Source organism: Mobula hypostoma, chromosome 16 (assembly GCF_963921235.1).
Source record: "Mobula hypostoma chromosome 16, sMobHyp1.1, whole genome shotgun sequence".
NCBI classification, from domain to species: Eukaryota; Metazoa; Chordata; class Chondrichthyes; order Myliobatiformes; family Myliobatidae; genus Mobula; species Mobula hypostoma.
Genome location: NC_086112.1, coordinates 18361691 through 18382831, shown reverse-complemented (window position 1 = coordinate 18382831; position 21141 = coordinate 18361691).

Genomic DNA, 21141 nt, shown 5'->3' with positions numbered 1-21141 from the left:
ACTCACTGAGTCTTCGCTGGCCATCAAGCACATATTTACAGTAATCTCATTTCATTCTTTCCACCTTCCCATCAACCGCCCCACAGATGGTAACACTTACAAGGTGTTGTAAGGTTTATGATCATCTTTCGAGAGGGCGAACCCTTGCAAGGTGTCAGGTCCCAATATTGTACATGGTAGGGCTCTGAAAACCCACATCAACCGACTGGAGGGAGTGTTTAAGGACATCTTCAATCTCTCACTGCTGAAGTCAGAGGTTCCCACCTGCTTCTGAAGGGTGACAGTCATACCAGTGCCCAAGATGAGCTGGGTGTGCTGCCTCGATAGCAATCACCCAGGTCCACTCACATCTACTGTGATGAAGTGATCTGAGAGGTTGGTCTGGCCAGAATCAACTCTTGCCCAGTCGAGGACCTGACCGGATGCAATTTGCCTATCGCCACAAGAGGTCTACAGTGGATGCAATCGCACTGCCTCTCCACTCGGCCTTGGATCACCTGGACAATAGTCATACCTACGTCATACTGCATTTCATTGATAACAGCTAAGCATTCAAGACCAACATCCCCTTCATATTAATCAATAAGCTCCAAAACCAGGGCATCTGTGCTTTTCTCTGGAATTAGATCTTTGATTTCCTCATTGAGTGACCACAGTTAGTGAGGATTGGAAATAATTGACCTTCCGAAGCAGGTGGAACTTCGGCAAATTTATAGATGCTTCAAAACTTGGGCCTCTGTACCTCCCTCTGCAACTGGATCCTTGTCTTCCACAGTCTTTATATATTGGAAATAACATCTCCTCTTCACCAACAATCAACTCAGGCGCATGTCAAGTGCTTAGCCCACTCCTCTACCTCCTCTACCGTGTGGCTTGGCACAGGTCAAATGACATCTATAAATTTGCCGATGACACAACTATTGTTCGCAGCATTTCAGGTGTTACTGAGGAGGCATACAGATCAGCTGGCTGAGTGCAGTCCCAACAACAACCTTGCATCCTACATCAGTAAGAGCAAGAAATTGATTGTGGACTTCAGGAAGGGGCAGTTTAGGAAACACACACCAGTCCTCATCAAGGGATCAGCAGTGTAAAATGGATGAGATGCTTCAAGTTCCTGGGTGTTAACATCTCTGAAGATCTAACCTGGACCTAAGATAATGAGGCAATTACAAAGGAGGCACGACAGTGGGTATATTTCATTAGGAATTTGAGAAGCCTTGGTATGACACCAAAGTGTACTGTGGAGAACATTCTAACTGATTGCATCACTCTCTGGTATGAAGGGGCGATTGCACAGGATTGGAAAAGGCTGCAGGAGATTGTGAACTCAGCCAGCCCCATCATGGGCACCAGCCTCCCCAGCATTGAGGACATCTTCAAAACGTGGTACCTCAAAAAGGCAGCGTCCTTCATTACCCAGGACACGTCCTCTTCTCATTGCTACCATGAAGGAGGAGAGATTAGACCCTGAAGATGTACACTCGGTGCTTCAGAAACAGCTTCTTTTCCTCCACCATCAGATTTCTGAATAGACAATAGACCCTCAATATTTTTTTCTATTTTTACTGTCTTTTAGCATGACATATTTAAATTATTTGTAGAAATATATTTCTTATTGTAATTAATAGATTTTTTGATTATGTATTGCACTGCAGCAGCAAATCAAAAAATGTCATGATATATGCCAGTGATATTAAACCTGATTTTGATTCTGATTTACAGATATATGTCGTGAAATTTGTTTTGAGGCAACAGAGCAGTGAAATATAAAACAATATTATAAGTTACAATAACAAATATAAGCAAAAGAATATTTGCAACAATATTGTGGCAAGACATTCCAAGTTACTTTGTCATGTGTTATCAAATAAAGTTAATACTAAACCATCTTAGAAACATTTTGGGTTATTCAGAGAAAAGATTGAATAAAAAGACATGGTTTAAGGAGCATTTTACTGCAAAGGGCTTTTGGAAACAAGGATATAAATGTAAAGCATTGACATCATGATTAAATAGGGGTCAACGTGGGTTAAAAAGCAAAATAAATGAAACTGAACAGTTACCAAGCAAAGCAACAGGCACAAAATGCTGGAGGAAGTCAGCAGGTCAGGCAGCATCTATGGAAATGAATAAACAGTTGATGCTTCAGGCTGAGGCCTTTCTTCCTGCTTGATTGTATTGTTTCCTGGTAATGCCATGGAATTTGTCTGGAAACATAGAAACACAGAAGTGGGCCATTCAGCCCTTTGAGCTTGGCTGATCTTCTGTCTCTATACAACATTCTTACTCTCCCCCAGACTCCCGGTTGCAGCTTGCATCAAGAAAACAATTGTATTTACTTCTTTAAAATGTTCACTGGCTTAGGCCTCTGTGGAAGTGAATTCAATGTCTTCACCACCTGTTCATGAAGAATTTTCCTCCATCTCAGTCTAAAAATTTGTGATCCTGTAACCCGGGACAGTGAAGTCCAGCCAGGGAAAGTGTCCTCACTACATACAAACTCTGTAGCTAAATGCACCCTTCCCCTAAGGTCTAATGAACACAAACCCTTTAAACTCAATGTCTTCTCATACAGCAAGCCTGCCAACCAATCTGATGAACTTTGACTGTACTCTAGACACAAGAGATTCTGCAGGTGCTGGCAGCCTTGAGCAACATGCAAAATGCTGGAAGAACTCAGCAACTCAGGCAGCATCTATGGGTGGGAATAAACAGCTGATGTTTTGGGCTGAGATTCTTCATTAGTGCTGGAAAAAAAAGGGGGCAAAAGCGAGAATAAGGTGGCAGGGAGGTGGACAATGTGTACAAGCTGGCAGGTGAAAGAGGTTAGGTGAGACCGGGTAATGAGGAAGGTGGAAGTGAGGGGAGGGGGTTGAAATAAGAACCTGGGAGTTGATAGGTGGATGAAGTGAAGAGGAGAAGAAAGAAGAGTAAAATGGACCATGGAAGAAGGGGAAGGAGGTGCACAACCAGATGGAGGTGATGGGCAGGTGGGAGAGTTAACAGAATGGAGAATGAAAAAAGAGAGAAGGGGTGAGGGAAGTAATTATTGGAAGTTAGAGAAATCAATGTTCATAGCATCAAATTGGAGGTCTCTGTACTCTTCCTGTAGCAAAGTTAGTGCAAAAGCTTACTTCCAAAGACAAGTACAACTTTGCACGCAGTTTTAACTCTGATTGCCGATTGTAACCCAACCAGAAACCTCACTCGAACACATGTTCATGACTGCCAACAGAGTTCACAAGCAAGCTTTAATATAGATGTAGAGATTTTGCTGAATCTAAGCCACATGCACAGAAGCCTGTATTTCAATAAACACCCAATATTTTGAACCACACACCTCCAAACTACATCATTCGCTGGTTAAATCAGCACATATCCTGCTTCACCCTTTTTTTCTGATAGTTGCTACTATCAGGAGATCCAAAGTGCAGGAACTTAAGCCCAGGAAATTTCAAGTGCTGGCATACAAAACCTTAGTGATATTTCCCGAACACTGGAATTGATGTTTTCAACCCAGAAATAAATTTTGTATTGATTGCTATCGGTTAGTGGGCACTTCCTGAAACTAGGCATAGACAAAAACACAGACATAGACTTTAGAACAGTACAGCACATATTCATACACTTTTCTCTTCTATCACAGAGGTACCAGCTACTCATATCTTAACCAAAAGTGGCAAGTAAAACAAAAGAAAAGATGTTTCGAGTACAAGTTCCATCAGTTTCGTTTCAAGGTTTGGATTCTTAATGCGAATCTCACTATGAGAATGATCCTTTTTCAAATCATTCTCCTATGAATCTCTCTGGCAAAAGCCTATCAGAATTTATTCCGAAGCAGAGAATGCTTGAAACATTTAACGGTGCAGGCAACGTGTGAAAGGAGAAAAAGAAAAATAGTAGGAACACACAGAAAATGCTGGAGGATCTCAGCAGGTCAGGCAGCAGTCCATTCCGGCCCATAGCGTTAACTGTTTACTTATCTCATAGCGTTGACTGTTTATTTATCTCAGGAGATGCTTGCTGACCTGCTGGGTTCCTCCAGCATTTTGTGTGTGTTCCTACTACTTTTTTTCTTTTCACACATGTTGCCTGAAAAGTTAAATGTTTCAAACATTCTCTGCTTCAGAATAAAATTCTAATAAGCTTTTGCCAGACAGATTCATCGGAGAATGACGTGTGTGTTGCTTTGGATTTTCATCATCTGCAAACTTTCTTGTGTAAAGAAATAATAGGTGTATAGATGATAAGAGGCATAGATCGAGTGGGCAGCCAAGGATTTTTTCCCCCAGGGCGGAGATGGCTAACACTAGGGGCATTATTTTATGGTGATTGGAGGAAAGTATAGAGGGTATGTCAGAGGGAAGTACTTTACAGAGAGTGGTGGGTGTGTGAAGATACCTGGGGATATGTTGGTGCATAAGGGAGCCTGATGATATCAGGGTAAGTTCTGTACACGAAGAGTGGAATACCCTGACAGGGTAGGTGGTACAGGCAGAAGAATTATGGGTATTTAAGAAACTTTTAGATTGACACGTGGATGACAGAAAAATGGAGAGCTATGTAATAGGAAAGGATTAGATTAATCTTAGACTAAGTTTAAAGGCCAGCACGGCATTGAGGGCTGAAGGGCCTGTATTGTAATGTTCTATGTTTAAATAGTGACTCAAGATTCTTCATCTGAGCTGAAAGATTAATTGGTGCTCTTTTCCACAGATGTTATCTGACCTGCTGATGAGGGTTTCCAGCAGATTGTGTGCTTTTTCCTGTATGAATGGGGATTACTTGAAATGCAGCATTACTTTACAAACTTTCATACCAGCTTCAGAAAAATATGGCAAGCCTCCTGCATTACCATTCACCAGTACTGGCATGGGACCCCCACCCTACAGGATTTAATTCATTTTCACTTGTCAGGAGATCTGGCAGACTTACAGCTGTAATGCATAATGCCTACCCCAGCAGTCAGGGTTACCGAATGAAGCATTGCTACTTCGTGTTCAAAACAGTTCTTATAATTTACTGCTTAGAATTATTAAATTTAAATTGTGGTTTGATTAAGTGGATTACAAATGAGCAACATACAGGAAGCACCACTCACAATTATAGATAGAAAAATATAGTACTGGTTTAAAAGCAGTTCTGATATGATTGCTAACCTGCATTCACCAGTAGCTCTTAAGCATAAAAGCCATTTACGATTACTGAAAGGAAATGTAGATATTATCATTCAATAATCTTGAAACTTAATCTATTTTGTTTCTTGAACTTGTTCTTCCCTTACCACATTCCAAAACGTACCGGATATAGACACACACACACACACACACACACACACACAAACAGAGAATCTTTGACATATATCGGTTCACGTTTAACATGCTACCTTCAGGATACCAATAACTTTTAACTATTTAGGGCCCGTCAATTGGGACGTGAGCAACTTCTGCAAAAGCACACTTTTCAAAAGCAGCTCAAGTCTCCTTGTTACCTGCGTTTGATGGTAACATGTAGATACCTGTAGTGGTCCGTTTAGATTATCTGATTTATATTCCCAATGCTCTATTGCTCTAACGCTCCCAACGGTATTGCTTTGCACTGTTGTAACTATATGTTATAATTATGTGGTTTTTGTCAGTTTTTCAGTCTTGGTCTGTCTTGTGTTTCTGTGATATCATACTGGAGGAATATTGTATCATTTCTTAATGCATGCATTACTAAATGACAATAAAAGAGGACTGTGCATCCTCATAATCTAATCTAATCTAATCTAAAATATTGCAAATGCAAATGACAATGTTAGCATTCATATCGAGGGGACAAGAATTTATAAGAAAAGATGTAATACTGAAGCTTTATAAGGCATTGGTCAGACCACACTTGGAGCATTACGAGCAGCTTTGAGCCCTTTATCTAAGAAAGGATGTGCTGGCATTGGAAAGGGCCCAGAGGAGACGCACATAAACGATCCCAGGAGAGTTTGGTGGCTCTGGGCTGCTACTCACTGGAGTTTAGAAGAACGTGGGGAGATCGTACTTAAACCTATCAAATATTGAAAGGCCGAGATAGAGTGGACGTAGAGAGGAGTTTCCATAAGTGGGGGAGTCTAGGACCAGAGGGAACAGCTTCAGCATAGAATGATGTCTCTTCAGAACAGAGGTGAGGAGGCATTTCTTTACCCAGAAGGTGGTGAACATATAGAATTCTTTCTTTTCAAATCTTTTTATTATTATTATTATTATCCAAAATTAACACGAGTACATCGAAGTAGGCAACACTTACAATGTCTCATGAAAAAAAAACATTGTTTTAAAGATTGGAAAAATTTTGGTGACAAAAAAAGAGAAAAAAAAAACCCTACTAAGCAAAGAAAAGTGAGAAAAAAACCCCATTAGGTGTTCAACCCCGGAGCCATGCGTCATACAAAAAGCTTCTAAAGATAAACATCAAACCACCAGAACCTATAGAATTCATTGCCACACACAGCTGTGGAAGTCAAGTTATTGTACGTTTCTATATATTTAAAGTGGAGATTGATCAGTTTTTGATTAGTAGAGGGTGTCAAAGGTTACAAGGAGAACGCAGGAGAGTGGGGTTGAGAAGGATAATAAAACAGCCAGAGTGGAATGGTACAACAGACTCGATAGGCCAAATGGTTTAATTCTGCTCCAATGTCTTATGGTTTAACATCAACTGATGCTAGTAAATTTGCTTCCATATAGAACAGATTGGAGAAACTTCAAAAGGTATAAGGACATATAGGAAAGATGAGAGTAACTCGAATCCAACAGTCCGAGACAATTTAGTGTCCCAACAGCTTTTTAAAAAATTACTAATGTCAGTGGTGCATTTATGCATTTCACTCATCTGAGGTACAATGATGTACCAACAGCTAACCAATGACTTTTCAGGGAACAATTGTCTAGAAAGGGTATGCATCTCAGTGAATGTGCCACCTACTGAACTGAGTGGCTAAGACGAAAAGACCATAACATATAGAAGCAGAATTAGGACATCTGGAACATCGAGTCTGCTCTGCCATTTCATCATGATTGTTCCAATTTTCCTCTCAGCCCCAATCTCCTGCCTTTTTCCTATATCCCTTCATGCCCTGACCAATCAAATATCTATCAACGTCTGCCTTAAATATACATAAAGACTTGGCCTACTTTGCTTATGGCAAAGAATCCCACAGAATCCCACAGAATCCCACAGAATCACCACCCTCTGGAAAAAAATAATTCCTCCTCATCTCCGTTCTAAAAGGATGCTCCTCTATTCTGAAGCTGTGTCCTCTGGTCTTAAACTATACCACCATAGGAAACATCCTCTCCACATCAACTATATCAAGTCCTCTCACCGTTTCATAGGTTCCAGTGAGGTTGCCCCTTGTTCTTCTGAATTCTAGTGAATACAGGTCCAGAGCCATCAAACACTCTTCATTTCACATGCTGTTCAATCCCGGAATCATTTTCGTGATCCTTCCTTGAACCCTCTCCAGTCTCACTGATACTGTACTTTTCATATGCTGCATTGGAATCAGCTCAGGAATCTGCCCGGAATGATAAATGGAGCTGAAAGTTTTCGCTCATTTTATTTTAAGTAAAAATTACTATTTCAATCAGTTTAAAGTTTAGAGTTAAAAGTTCATAGTAAATTTATCACCCAAGTACATGTATGTCACCATATACAACTCTGGGATTCATTTTCTTGTTGGCATAGACAGTAAATTCAAGAATCATAATAAAGTCAATGAAAGATAGGTAGATAGATAGATACTTTATTAATCCCAAAGGATATAATAGTGTCACAGTAGCATTACAAGTGCACAGATATACAAATATTAGAAGAGAAGTAAGAAAGAATAAAAAATAAGTTACCCCAAACAGTCTAACAGGACGGAGTCATCACTTCCCTGGCTATAGGTTGACTCATTATAGAGCCCAATGGCCGCGGGTAAGAATGACCTCTTATAGCGCTCTTTTGAGCAGTGCAGTTGTCTTAGTCTATTACTAAAAGTGCTTCTCTGTTCAGCCAAGGTTGCATGCAGAGCGTGAGAAACATTGTCCAGAATTGCCAGGATTTTCTGTAGGGTCCTTTGTTCTACTACAGTTTCCAGTGTGTTCATTTTGACTCCTATATAAAAAAAACTAGCCTTTCTAATCAGTTTATTGAGCCTGTTGGCATCACCCATGTTGATACCATTGCTCCAGCACACCACCGCATAGAAGGTTGTACTGGCAACAACAGATTGGTAGAACATGTGAAGGTGATGCCTGTATACTCCAAAGGACCTCAGTCTCCTCAGAAAGTAGAGATGACTTTGGCCCTTGTTGTACACAGTCTCTGTACTTGTGCTCCACTCAAGTCTGTCATCCAGGTGCACCCCCAGGTACTTGTAGGTCCTCACTATCAATAGTAACAGGGAGCAGTGTAGGCTTAGTCTTCCTAAAATCCATCACCATCTCCTTTGTCTTTCTGATGTTGAGCTGCAGATGATTCAGATTGCACCATTTGACAAAGTCCTCCACTAGGGCCCTGTATTCATCCTCCTGTCCTCCCTTTATACACCCAGCTATTGCTGAGTCATCAGAGAATTTCTGCAATGACATGACTCAATGCTGTATCTAAAATCTGAGGTTTACAGAGTTAAACAGGAAGGGAGGCAATACAGTCCCCTGTGGGGTTGCAGTGCTGCTTAAAGCCATGTCTGACACGCAACTCTGAAGCTGCACAAATTGTGGTCTGCCAGTTAGGTAGTCCATTATCCAGGATACAATGGAAGTGCCAGCCTGCATTGAACAGAGCTTCTCCCCCAGCAATGAGTGCTGTATTTTATTGGAGGCACCTGAGAAATCAAAATACCCGATTCTCGCAGTGCTGCCTTGCTTATCCAAATGGGAATAGGTTCTACTCAGCTGGTAGATGACAACATTGTTGACTCCAACGTGTTCCTGGTAGGCAAACTGAAGGGGGTGGGGGGTGGGGTGGTCAAGGGATGATCTGACTAGGGATGGGAGGTGAGCCAGGTCCAGCCTCTCTAGGGTCTTCATGATGTGTGAGGTCAGGGCCACTGGACAGTCGTCATTCAAGACTTTCGCTTGGCCCTTCTTGGGTACTGGGACCACACACGAAGCTTCCCACACAGTCAGGACCCTTTCCAGGCTGAGGCTCCGATTGAAAACACGCTGGAGAACTCCACACAGCTGCTCAGCACACTCCTTCAGGACCCTGGGGTTCACACCATCCGGTCCCAGTGCTTTGTCGTGTCTGCGTTTCCCCGGAGCCCTTCTCACCTGCTCAGTAGCAAAGGTGAGTCCATGATAACCACACCCAACTGGATGGGCAAACATCCAACTGGATATTCAGAAGATAACAATCTGTGCAAATACAAAAGAAAAATAAGAAATAACAATAATAAAAAATTATATGCATATAGAAAGAAGAAATAAATATCGAGAACATGAGATGAAGTGTCCTTGAAAGTGAGTGCATAGGTTGTGGGAACAGTTCAGTGATGGGGTGAGTGAAGTTATCATTCAAGAGCCTGATGGTTGAGGAGTAATAACTATTTTTGTACCTGATGCTGTAGGTCCTGAGGCTCATGTACCTTCTTCCTGATGGAAACAAGAAGAAGAATCCATGGCCTGGATAGTGGGGATACTTGGTGATAGAACTGCTTTCCTATGACAGTGCTCCGTGTAGATGTGCCCAATGGTTGGGAGGGTTTTACTTATGATGGACTGGGCCATGTCCACTATATTTTGTAGGATTTTCTACACAAGGGCAATGGCACTTCCATACCAGGCTCTTACCTAGCCGGTCGATATACTCTCCGTTGTACATGTATAGAAGATTGTCAAAGTTTTTGAAGTCAAGCCAAATCTTCGTAGAATTCGAAGGAAGAGGAGGCACTGCTGTGGTTTCTAGGTCACTGCACTTATGTACTGCGGCCAATACAGATCCTCTGACATGATAACGCTGAGTAATTTCAAGTTGCTGACCCTCTCCACCTCCGATCCCTGATGAGGACTGACTCATGAAGCTCCACTTTCCTCCTCCTGAAATCAATAATCAGCTCCTTGGTCTTGCTGACATTGAGTGAAAGGCACCACTCAGCCAGATTTTCAATCTCCCTCCTATACGCTGATTCAACATAAATGGAATGAGAATCTTTAAAATATTTTCCTATTTTACAATTATTTCAATGGATTTTAACTCTTTCTGAAATCTGCTTGATAATTGAAGATAGTAGGAAATAATATAGAGGCCTTTATATTATTTCCACATGTGTTTGCTAATGAGGCAGATTTTGATTACCCAACAGCACCAACTCTCAAAGACCCATCAGGATTGGAGCATGGTTTATATCATTTAAGATACAGACACTGCTCAAGGACTGGTCTACCTCACAGCAAGATGTTTCGAACATTAGAGCCTGTGTTATCACAAAAGACAACTGTGATCATGGCTATCCACAAGAAAAAAAAAGACTGATCCAATTTGACTGCAGGGTCAAAACAGTGGACTCATCAGTGAAGAGACAAGTCCAGCCATTCTTGTACAACATTCAAATTAACAAATACAAGCTTATAATATCTTTGAATCCATGTTTTATGTTCTAATAGTTAGAAAATGCAAAACCTGCAAATGTGGTGAAGGCAGGTTCAATTGTGGATGGGACTGGTAACTCCAGATAACTGATTGTTCAAAAGAGCAGTCTAAGAAGTTTTAGTAAATGAATGAACCAAAATTCCTCAGTCAAAAGTAAAATATCTTTACATGAGATTAATATTTACATCAATCTTAATGTAACAGCTGATAGATTTTTTTTTACCTTCTACATTACTGTACAGAAGTCTTCGGCACTTATCCATATATTTGTCATCATAGAGTAGAGAGCTACTTTGTAAATCAAGTCAGAGCAAGGGATGTTGGAAATGGCAAGGGTGGGGCAGGGGGGTGTGGGACAGCTGGCAGATGAGGAGTGCCAGGGGCTGGGAGTGACATGGGTGCCAGGCAAGGTCATTTGATACCAAACTATTGATTTATTGATCATTACAGAATGTCTCTGGTGCTTCCCACTCCGTCCCCATTCCCTTCCTCTTTTCCCAACCAGGAATCCCCTCTCCCTGCCCCCTTCCCACTCTCAATTCACAATAGAGACCCTGATCAGAATCAGGTTTATCATCACTCATATATGTCATGAATTTTTTTTGTGTGGCAGCAGTACAGTTCAGTATATAAAATTACTACAGTCCTGTGTAAAAGTCTTAGGCACCCTATCAAAATACTGTACGTGCTAAGACGTTTGCCCAGTACTGTAAGCCACAGGCTGATCTCAAGGTTTATTCACAGCTGTCCCATAGATTAATTCACTGAGGCATAACTTTGAATCACCAACCAAGTTAACCTTTAAAATGCATGCTCAACTGTAGATGAAAGGTCCAGGAATCGAGGTGAAACCTCATTGTTATTAACAATAGAAATTGAGCTTGCCCTTTGACCTAAAAGTAAACTTTGAGTAGCTCTCCATTCTGGCCTGAAAAATGTAATGATATTTCAGCTCTCAACTCTCCCCTGTCTAAATCTATTTCAGTTGTCTGATATTCACTCAGTGTCCACTTTGTTAGGTACAACTGCTCATTTATGTAACTATCTAATCAACTAATCATGTAGCAGCAATTCAATGCATAAAAGCTTGCAGACATGGTTAAGAGGTTTAGTTGTCCTTCAGACCAAACAGTAAAATGGGGAAGAAATGTGCTGTAAGTCACTTTGACTTTGGAATGATTGTTAGTGCCAGATGGGTAGTTTGAGTACCTCAGAAGCTGCTTATTTCCTGAGATTTTTCACACACAACAGTCTGTAGAATTTACAGGAAACGGTGCAAAAAAAAACCTCGAAAGAACATCCAGTGAATGGCAGTTCTGTGAGAGAACGGGCCTTGTTAATGAGAGAAGTAAGAGGTAAATGGCCAAACTGATTCAAGCTGACAGGAAGGTGACAGTGACTTAAATAACCACATATCACAACTGTGGTGTGCAGAAGAACATCTCTGAATGCACAATACATCGAACTTTGTAGTGGGTGGGCTACAGTGGCAGAAGACCACAAGCATACAGAAATAAGCTGTGGCTTCTTTATTAGCTATCTCCTGTATCTAATAAAGTTGTCACTGAGTGTAATTTCTAATGTTCCAATGCCGCAATTTCGGATGATTAAACCCAATTTCAGAAGTTACAGAGTGATCATTTACTTTGATGATTTCAGGTGAACAGACGTACTGGTTGAATTATATATTCACAATTGTTTGCATTTTAGTTAGGGAAAGTTGAAAAAAGCTTATAAAACTCTCTTGGTGCCTGCTCTTCCATTGTTAAACCAGCCAACCCCCATGTTTGCCATGAAATACCATTTGTACCCTACAAGTTAGTCCGTCTAAAAGCATCCATGTAAAACATCCAGACATTGAGCCTTTATTTTCTGACAGTTTAATAAATGCTTTAGCTCTGCAGACAATTTAAGACCACAGGAAGTCTGGCACGTCTCTTCTGCTCTGTCTGCGTCACTCACACAGCTTCGCTGTTTGCATTTTCACATGTTCTTGGTTCTCCTAAATTATGCTGGAATACTAAACTAATGGTCAATTTCTGGAATTGTGGAACATGAAGTCTTCTGGCGTGCAATCTCCCGCACAGCCAGTCCTATTAATGCAGGTATGGTCAACCACCTTTTCTTTGAGTATTGTATGGATGGGAACAGCTTCTTCCCCTTCCCCATTGCCATCACTTTCCGGAATGATCTATGAACCCATAAGACCATGAGACCATAAGACAAAGGAGCATAAGTCGGCCATTCGCCCCATCAAGTCTGCTCCACCATTTTATCATGAGCTGATCCATTCTCCCATTTAGTCCCACTCCCCCGGCTTCTCACCATAACCTTTGATGCCCTGGCTACTCAGATATCTATCAATCTCTGCCTTAAATATACCCAATGACTTGGCCTCCACTGCCGCCCGTGGCAACAAATTCCATAGATTCACCACCCTCTGGCTAAAAAAATTTCTTCACATTTCTGTTCTGAATGGGCGCCCTTCAATCCTTAAGTCATGCCCTCTCGTACTAGACTTCCCCATCATGGGAAACAACTTTGCCACATCCACTCTGTCCATGCCTTTCAACATTTGAAATGTTTCTATGAGGTCTCCCCTCATTCTTCTGAACTCCAAGGAATACAGACCATGAGCAGACAAACGTTCCTCATATGTTAACCCTCTCATTCCTGGAATCATTCTAGTGAATCTTCTCTGCACCCTCTTCCACGTCAGCACATCCCTTCTTAAATAAGGAGACCAAAACTGCCCACAGTACTCCAAGTGAGGTCTCACTAGCGCCTTATAGAGCCTCAACATCACATCTCTGCTCCTATACTCTATTCCTCTAGAAATGAATGCCAACATTGCATTCGCCTTCTTCACCACTGACTCAACCTGGAGGTTAACCTTAAGGGTATCCTGTACGAGGACTCCCAAGTCCCGTTGCATCTCAGAACTTTGAATTCCCATTTAAATAATAGTCTGCCCGTTTATTACTTCTGCCAAGGTGCATAACCATACACTTTCCAACATTGTACTTCATTTGCCACTTCTTTGCCCGTTCTTCCAATCTATCCAGGTCTCTCTGCAGATTCTCCGTTTCCTCAGCACTACCAGCCCCTCCACCTATCTTTGTATAGTCAGCAAACTTAGCCACAAAGCCATCTATTCCATAATCCAAATCATTGATGTACAATGTAAAAAGAAGCGGCCCCAACATGGACCCCTGTGGAACACCACTGGTAACCGGCAGCCAACCAGAATAGGATCCCTTTATTCCCACTCTCTGTTTCCTGCCAATCAGCCAACGGTCTATCCACATATGTAACTTTCCTGTAATTCCATGGGCTCTTATCTTGTTAAGTAGCCTCATGTGTGGCACCTTGTCAAAGGCTTTCTCAAAATCCAGATATACAACATCCACTGCATCTCCCTTGTCTAGCCTACTTGTAACTTCCTCAAAAAATTGTAATAGGTTTGTCAGGCAGGATTTTCCTTTAAGGAATCCATGCTGAGTTCTGCCTATCTTGTCATATGCCTCCAGGTACTCCGTAACCTCATCCTTGACAATCGACTCCAACAACTTCCCAACTACTGATGTCAAGCTAACAGGTCTATAATTTCCTTTTTGCTTCCTTGCCCCCTTCTTAAATAGTGGAGTGACATTTGCAATCTTCCAGTCCTCCGGAACCATGCCAGAATCTATTGACTTTTGAAAGATCATCGCTAATGCCTCCGCTATCTCCACAGCTACTTCCTTCAGAACATGAGGGTGCATTCCATCTGGTCCGGGAGATTTATCTACCCTTAGACTATTCAGTCTAAAGGTAGATAAAGGTAACCCATGAAACAGCAACTCACTGTTCCTAGTCTGCGCTACTTATTTATCCATTTTTGTAACTTATAGTAATTTTTTATATCTTGGACAGAACTGCTGCACAAAACAACAAATTTAAACGACATATGTCAGCGATAATAAATTTGATTCTGATTCTGATTCTGAAGCGTCAGACTGCCAAAATTAAATGCATTTCCACAAGAGACATGGACCAAGTTCAGTATGATTTGCTTTTAAATTAACTTTAAAACTCAGCAGGAGGTGGGTGGATGTTGATCGGTTCTCAGTGCAGGGAGGTAACAGGCAGCTGTCAATGGCATGTTATTTTAATACAATATCATGGACAGCACTTGTAAAACTGAAAAGAGAATAAACATCAGTGATTTGGCTTATCCTTGTCAGTGTCTGTTGGCAAGTAAGTTGTTCACAGAACATAGAACAGTACAGCACAGGAACTGGCCTCTTGGCCCACAATATTGTGCCGAGTCAGCTAAAAACTAAATCAAAAACTCTCAAAAACTAATCCCACCTACCTACACAATGTCCATACCCTTCCATCTCCCTCATAGTCATGTACCTATTTAAATGTCTCTTAAAATCCTCTAATGTATTTGCCACCATATCAGGCAGCGCATTCCAGATATCCACTACTCTGAGTAAAAAACTTACCCCTCACATCTCCTTGGAACCTACCCCCTCATCTTCAATGTATGCCTTCTGGTACTAGACATTTCTACCCTGGTAAAAAAGATACTCAATGTCTACTCTAGTTATGCTTCTCATAATCTTGGAAACCTATATCAGATCTTCCCTCAGCCTCCGCCGTTCCAAAGAAAACAACCCAAGTTTGTCCAGCCTCTTGTGATAGCACATGTCCTCTAAACCAGGCAGCATCCAGAAAGCTAATGGCATGTTGGCCTTCAAAAAACAAGGGGAGCTGAGTATTGGAGCAAAGAAGTCCTTCTGCAGTTGTACAGGGCCCTGGTGAGACCACACCTGGAGTATTGTGTGCAGCTTTGGTCTCCAAATTTGAGGAAGGACATTCTTGCTATTGAGGGAGTGCAGCGTAGGTTCACGAGGTTAATTCCCGGGATGGCGGGACTGTCGTATGTTGAAAGATTGGAGCGACTGGACTTGTATACACTGGAATTTAGAAGGATGAAAGGGGATCTGATTGAAGCATATAAGATTATATCTGATTGAAACATATAAGATTGGACACATGTTCCCGACGTTGGGGGAGTCCAGAACCAAAGGCCACAGTCTAAGAATAAGGGGTAGGCCATTTAGAACGGAGTTGAGGAAAAACTTGTTCACCCAGAGAGTTGTGGATCTGTGGAATGCTCTGCCTCAGAAGGCAGTGGAGGCCAATGTCTGGATGCTTTCAAGAAAGAGTTAGGTAGAGGTCGTAATGATAGCGGAGTCAAGGGATATGGGGAGAAGGCAGGAACAGGGTACTGATTGTGGATGATCAGCCATGATCACAGTGAATGGCGGTGCTGACTCGAACGGCCTACTCCTGCACCTATTGTCTATCCTGGCAAGCCTCTTCTGCACCATCTCCAAAGCCTCAACTTTCTTCTTATGGAGGGGTCAGCAGAACTGTATGCAATACTCCAGATGTGGCCTAACCAGAGTATTATAAAGTTGCAACATAACCTCTTGATTTTTGAACTCAGTGCTCCGACTAATAAAAGTAATCATTCCTTAAGACTTCTTAACCACCTTATTGACTTGTGTAGCCACTTTCAAGGAGCTATGGCGTCAAGATCTCTCTGTTCAGCAACATTATTAAGGTTTTGTTCTTAATAATGTACTGTCTCTTTCCATTTTCCCTACCAAATTGCAACACCTCACATTTATCTGGGTTAAACTCCATTTGCTATTTCTTTGTCTGTATCTGCCTATATCATGTTAAGAAGTTGAGCTAATATGGAAGATTAATTCCCTCTGTATTGTTAACTCAACACCTTACATTACAATAAGAATTTGCAGGAGCTTTTCCCTTCATGAAAGCAATTTCTTCTTGCAGTTCGTCTACCATGAAATACGTGTATGCAGAATTAATTCTTTGAACGGGAGACACTGGTGATGATGTGTGCAGGATAATCACACTAAGCTAACACAACACAAAGAAAATATCGTTCATCAACTAGCTGGAAAAATGTTGGTGTTTTACTTAAAAAATATAAAACACTGGAAATTCACGGCAGGTTGGGCGGCATGGGGGGAAAGCGAAATCGTCAACATATTGTGCTGAAGACCCTTTGTTAGAATATCTCCAGAGTTATGGAAATGTTATACTATTTTAACTTTTTGTTTAAAGTATTTTATGTTATGTTATGTTACCATATACAGCACTGTTCAAAGGTCTTAGGTACATATATGTAGCTTGGGTGCCTAAGACTTTTACACAGTCCTGTAGTAATTTCATGCAGTGCACTGTAATGCTGCCACAACAAATCAACAAATTCCATGACCTATGTGAGTGATGATAAATCCGACTCTGATATGGGTCTCTGTTGTGGCCTGGTGGTGGGAAGGGAGCAGGGAGAGAGGAATCACGGTTGGGAAAAGAGGAAAGGGAGAGGGGAGGGAGCAGGATGCACCGGAGAGACATTCTGTAATGATCAATAAACTAATTGTTTGGAATCAAATGATCTTGCCTGGTGTCTCAGGATTGGGTGTGTCAGCACCTGTGCCTCCCCCGCCCCGGCACTCCTTCGCTGTCACCCCTCCCACGGCACGCCACCCTCATCATTCCCAACATCCTTTGCTCCGGCCCAATTTACAAACTTGCTCTCTGCTTCACGCTGACAAATACAGAACTGTGAAAAAGTCTTAGGCACCTGAGCTATATATACGAGGGGTGATTGATAAGTTTGTGGCCTAAGGTAGGAGGAGTCAATTTTAAAAAACCTAGCACATTTATTGTTCAACATAGTCCCCTCCTACATGTCCACACTTAGTCCAGCGGTCGTGGAGGATACGGATCCCTTCTTTGTAGAAGTGGTCCACAGCAAGGGTGATTGATAAGTTCGTGGCCTAGGGTAAAAGGAGATGAGTTATTAACTTCAAACTTTCTGCATTATCACTCAAAGAGTTGAACTGCATGTGTATGTAATGAGAGCACCTTGGACCTCCAGGATAGAAGGAGATGAGTTATACAGCTCTCGTTAGATGCATGTGCAGTTCAACTCTTTGAGTGAAAATGCAAAAAGTTTGAAGTTTCTCCTCATCTCCTTCTACTGTAGGCCACGAACTTATCAATCACCCCTGCTGTGGACCACTTTCTGGAGGCCCAAGATGCCGACTTCTGCAAAGAAGGGATCCGTATGCTCCATGACCGCTAGACTAAGTGTGTAAATGTAGGAAAAATAAATGTGCTAGGTGTTCTAAAATTGACTCAATAGACAATAGAAAATAGATAATAGACAATAGACAATAGGTGCAGGAGTAGGCCATTCGGCCCTTCGAGCCAGCACTGCCATTCACTGTGATCATGGCTGATCATCCACAATCAGTATCCAGTTCCTGCCTTATCCCCATAACCTTCGATTCTGCTATCTTTAAGAGCTCTATCCATCTCTTTCTTGAAAGCATCCAGAGACTTGGCCTCCATAGCCTTCTGGGGCAGAGCATTCCATATATCCACCACTCTCTGGGTGAAAAAGTTTTTCCTCAACTCCGTTCTAAATGGCCTACCCCTTATTCTTAAACTGTGGCCTCTGGTTCTGGACTCACCCATCAGCGGGAACATGCTTCCTGCCTCCAGCGTGTCCAATCCCTTAAGAATCTTATATGTTTGAATAAGATCCCCTCTCAGCCTTCTAAATTCCAGAGTATACAAGCCTAGTCACTCCAATCTTTCAACATACGACAGTCCCGCCATCCCGGGAATTAACCTTGTGAACCTACGCTGCACTCCCTCTATAGCAAGAATATCCTTCCTCAAATCTGGAGACCAAAACTGCACGCAGTACTCCAGGTGTGGTCTCACCAGGGCCTTGTACAGCTGCAGAAGGACCTCTTTGCTCTTATACTCAATTCCCCTTGTTATGAAGACTCCTTCTACCTTAGGCTACGAACTTAACAATCACCCCTCATATGTGCCTAAGACTGTTGCACAGTATTGCATATTAATTTAAGTTTATGCAATTTATGTTGATTGGATGGTAGAGACTAGATGTGTCAAACGGCCTAAATTTGCTCTTATGTCTTAAATTCTTGTTTGTCATGTGTGTAATCTTTAGAGCTGCTGTAGCTAAGGGACATTTTTCCTTGCATTTATACAATGAGTAGGTATGCTAGTGACAAACTTGAAGTTCAAGTGGTTCCTTTTATTACCAGAGAATGAGCACAGTATACAACGTGAAATATTTAGTCTTCACGGACATCCACGAAAAACAGAACCCCAAAAAATTGACTGACAGAAATACGTTAGAACCCTAAAGTCCACTCTCCCCCCTCTCCCACTGAACTTAATATGTTAAGATCTAAATATTGTTATTCATAAAACTCTGATGATTTCTAAACACGAGAGGTTAATCCGGAGTAGCACGCGTAAAATCCTGGATGACTTCAGCAGGTCAGGCAGCATCTATGGAAAGGATTAAAGAGTCAATGAAGGGTCTCGGCCTGAAAGATTGACTCTTTATTCCTTTCCACAGTTGCTGCCTGACCTGCTGAGTTCTTCCGGGGACAGTGTGGTGTGGCTCCAGGCTGGAGTTACTGCTGTACCCCAGTGTTCCCTAGATGGAAGACAGGTTCTATTGTGGTTGACTATGGATTGATGTCGCGACTGCGTGATTGTGATACCATTTGTGTTTTGTGCTTTGTGTGACTGTTGGTGCTGTATTAATGTACCTTGACCTCATAGTAACACTGTCTCATTTGGCTGTTTTCATGGTATTCATGTACAGTTGAATGACAATTAAACTTGAATTGAAATGAGTTCCTCCAGCGTTTTGTGTGTGTTACTCCGATAATTTCTCAAGATTTTCTTCTCTCATAAAAGCTTTGAAAATGAAAATACCACAATCTCCACTATGGAGTGGATACTGTTTTATCCATTTGAAAAAAAAAATCTTTCCTTGTTTTCATTGTAATCTTGAGTAAGGGCCAATAATTGAATTGCACACATGTTTGTACATGTAGCCCCTGCACAAACTGTAAATCCATGCTGGAAGCTCATTAAGATGACTCAAGATAATAGTCAACATTCCCAGAGCTGTTAATTGGCTGCATACTAATTTGGGGTGTCAGAAATTAAATGTTTTTGACACATAGGAACATAGAACTGAGAGCAAGAGGAAGCCATCTGGTCCCTCAAGCCTGCTCAGCCATTCATCAAGATTGTGTCTGATCTTCTACCATAGCGTCGTTTTCCTGAACTTTCACCTTTTCCTTTCATTTCCTTCAGTAAATCTCTCTTTTACATGAACACAAATTCCAACACCAGAATCAATAGAAAGCATTTCTTTTAATAATCCTTAATATTTACAGTAAATGCTACAACTATTAGTTATAGAGTCCCAGAATACTACAGCACAGCTCCAGGCCCTTCAGCCCATCTAGTTAATGCTGAACTTATATTCTGCCTAGTTACATCGACTTGCGCTCGGACCACAGCCCTCCATACCCCTCCCATCCATGTACCTATCCAAACTTTTCTTAAATATGGAGGAAAAGATGGCAGCGTGACGCAGTACGCACGGCTGCTCCGAAATGATACCGTATTTGTAAGTAGGTACTGTGCACAATCCTGATTTGATGGAGATGGACGTGAGAAGCACAGAGGAACATCTGGAGAAACTTCTGAAATGCCTGCTTCGCTGCCGCTGCTACTGTGCGATCGAGAATCTCCGGAGGGGAAGGCCCCAGATCCTCGGCTTTGCCTATTGCCTGTTGCCGGGGCCGGGGTCGAAGTGCACGGCAGAGATGGTGCTCGGTGCTTGGTATCGGAGGGCTAGTCGGAGGCTCGGAGTTTTCGGACGGACTCAAGAGTCAGCTGTGGTCGGGTGCTTCCAGGATGCCGCATCAGCAAGTTTGCGGCGCTGGAAGCTCATGGCAAGGAGAGTTTCTCCCTTCAACCGTCTGCGTGAGATGATGAGACTTTCAAGAGACTTCGAGACTTTTTTTTACTGTGCCCATAATCTGTTCTTTATCAAATTACGGTATTGCTTGGCACTGTTGTAACTATATGTTATAATTACGTGGTTTTTGTCAGTTTTTCAGTCTTGGTTTGTCTTGTTTTCTGTGATATCATTCTGGAGGAACATTGTATCATTTCTTAATGCATGCATTACTAAATGACAATAAAAGAGGACTGCGTGTCCTCATAATCTACTCTAATCTAATACCACTTCCACGGGCAGTTTCTTCCCCACTCTCACCATCCTCTGACTGTAGACATTTTCCCTCATATTCCCATTATATATTTTGCCTTTCACCATTGCCTTCTTGTTCTAGTCTAAGTCAACCCCAACAGAAAATGCCTGCTTTTAACGTGGAAATGCCATTGCAGAGGGGCAGTTCCACTCTCTCGGCCTTGGAATTCTGGGTCCAGTGGTATGAGTAGCCATCACGAGCTGGGCATTTCCTCGGGTGCAGTGGATGACCATGACTTCATCTGCGCCTTGTCATGCCTTTTATTCTCCCTGAAGTACCTTCCTGGCCGTTGGGTCTCATTGATGATCTC